The 2500-nt window shown below is 56.5% G+C and overlaps 2 non-coding genes across 2 annotated transcripts in view; both read left to right on the top strand.

The window, feature by feature from the left end:
* Positions 1 to 463: 463 nt before the first annotated feature.
* On the top strand, positions 464 to 618 carry LOC145965878 (5.8S ribosomal RNA). The gene has a single exon (XR_014436846.1). It is a non-coding gene; the product is annotated as a 5.8S ribosomal RNA (ribosomal RNA).
* A 1217-nt stretch (positions 619 to 1835) lies between these two features.
* LOC145965902 (large subunit ribosomal RNA) overlaps positions 1836 to 2500 on the top strand; it is a 4073-nt gene continuing 3408 nt past the window's right edge. The window contains exon 1 of the ribosomal RNA XR_014436870.1: positions 1836 to 2500. This exon is cut by the window's right edge and continues 3408 nt beyond it. This is a non-coding gene — a ribosomal RNA (large subunit ribosomal RNA).

The raw sequence follows: 2500 nt of genomic DNA, 5'->3' as shown, positions 1-2500 counted from the left end.
GTTAGCGCGAGCGAACCGGTGGTAACCTACGTCTACGCGCTCGCTCTCAACGTACGTGCGTGCCAGCACTCGTCGTCGTCGTCGTCGTCGTCGCTACGCGCCCTCCCCGCTAATGTCGGGGCAGAGGCCAGCGTGCGACGCGCGCCGCGCGAGAAGCACCGGCCGAACGTGTGTGATGAGGTGTGTGGCTGGCGGACGAGAGGACCATGGTGTCCGATGGTTTATTCAAAGAACTTTCCGCCCCGGCTCTTTCCCCGTCGAACGGGGGAAGTGACGCTCCGATCGCGAACCAACTTTGTGCCGTAGCCTCGATCCCTTTACCGGGATTGCGGCGGCGGTCCGCGCGTGCTCGGACGCGCGGCCAGGCTGATCGAAGAGCCACGATTTTCTCTCACTCTTCGGAGTGGAGACCACGATGGATGAACTGTGAAGCGTTCGACGAACGCGACGAATGAAAAACGATTACCCTGAACGGTGGATCACTTGGCTCGTGGGTCGATGAAGAACGCAGCTAATTGCGCGTCAACTTGTGAACTGCAGGACACATGAACATCGACATTTCGAACGCACATTGCGGTCCACGGATACAATTCCCGGACCACGCCTGGCTGAGGGTCGTTTTAACAAACCTAAACTGCTTGCGCCCTTACGCAAGCTGACGAGCCACGGCGTAGCCGTGAAACGACGAAATGTCGTCGGCTGTCGTCGCTGTGCCCCCGTCGCATTGCGTAAACGGCGTACGAGCGATCGTTGGACGTTCGCCCGAGAGAGACTAGAGCCTCTTTGTCACCCTCCCAGTATGTATTGGCGACGGGTTCGACGAGAGGCCGTCGTCGATTGGCGTCGTCTGAAATGACACCGAAGGTGTGTGCAGCGAGAGGAGTTATAAAGAGGAGGAGAGAGGCGCGCGTGTACGCACAAAGCGTTTAAAGGATAGCGAAGCGCGCGCGAGCGGCGCCCGGAGGCTGTCGAATGATATGGAGAGAGTTGTCGGCGGAGATATACACAACGACGACACACGAGAGAATATGCGAAAAGTTTAAGCGAGAGGAACGACGACGAACGACGCGCGACACTCGAATGATCTCGCTCTCTACGAGTGATCTCGTAGTTGGCGAATAAAATGCAAAAAGAAAGCGGCGCAGCAGCACATTCTGCTGCGTCCGTCTTTCTAGCGCGTCGTTGTCTCTTCCGATCGCGTCGTCGCGCTGTGCGACTCTCTCTCGGTCTCTCGGTGCGCCAGCGCGCTCGCGCGATACCGCGCCTTTTATTACACGCGAGGCTTCGCCTCCTATCTCGCGGCGCGAGATACCTTACGGTAAAAATATATGGAGAAGGGAAACCGCGGCGCGCGCACAGTCGTCGTCCGGCGGTACGCGGAGGGAGAGAAATTGCGAGAGAAATCCACCCTTAAAAAAGCGGATGAATCGCGAGCCGACCGCGTGTCCGAGTCCACGAAATTTTCGAACGAAGATTGTGACCGGCACGCGTCGTCGTGTACTCGTCGAATCGATTCCATACCGCGCCCGTTATATATATACACGCGCGCGCGCGCATCATAATTACGCCGCGCCGTGTTATTATAATCGTGGAAGTTAGAGGGACGGAAGAAAAGAAGCGCAAAACGATATTATAATATATCTATCTCCTCTCTCGCGTCCCCGCGAAACAAGACTAGATTGTGCCGCGCGCGCAATATCGGTCGGTGCGTTACCGCTAACAATAGTAGTAGTTAACAAACAATAATGATACTACTTAGCGCAATAACTCCACCACCGCACACTCCCTCTATCTCTCTATATCACTTTGTAGAGAGTTTCTCTACAAAACTCTGACGACCTCAGAGCAGGCGAGATTACCCGCTGAATTTAAGCATATTATTAAGCGGAGGAAAAGAAACTAACTAGGATTTCCTCAGTAGCGGCGAGCGAACAGGAAAGAGCCCAGCACCGAATCCCGCGGTTCCGCCGCAGGGAAATGTGGTGTTTGGGAGGATCCGCTTATCCCGAGGCGTCGCGTCGCGTCCAAGTCCATCTTGAATGGGGCCACTTACCCGTAGAGGGTGCCAGGCCCGTAGCGACCGGTGCGCGTCTCGGGAGGATCTCTCCTTAGAGTCGGGTTGCTTGAGAGTGCAGCTCTAAGTGGGTGGTAAACTCCATCTAAGGCTAAATACGACCACGAGACCGATAGCGAACAAGTACCGTGAGGGAAAGTTGAAAAGAACTTTGAAGAGAGAGTTCAAGAGTACGTGAAACCGTTCAGGGGTAAACCTAAGAAACCCAAAAGATCGAACGGGGAGATTCATCGTCAGCGGCGCTGGCTTCGCGTCGGTGGGCGATGTCCCGCGGAGTCCTCGCGGCTCGCGCGCGGGCACGCTACCGTGCGCCGATGTCCGGCTGTCGTCGTCGTGCACTTCTCCCCAAGTAGAACGTCGCGACCCGCTGGGTGTCGGTCTACGGCCCGGGTGCGGTGACTGTCGCGTCGCCGGTAAAACGGCACG

The sequence above is a fragment of the Camponotus vicinus genome, unplaced genomic scaffold (genome assembly GCF_025532165.1).
Source record: "Camponotus vicinus isolate PSW18456_S1 unplaced genomic scaffold, iyCamVici1.0 SCAF_15, whole genome shotgun sequence".
Classification (NCBI taxonomy): domain Eukaryota; kingdom Metazoa; phylum Arthropoda; class Insecta; order Hymenoptera; family Formicidae; genus Camponotus; species Camponotus vicinus.
Note: the sequence above shows the minus strand (reverse complement) of the source record. Positions and strands in the feature narration are given on the sequence as shown.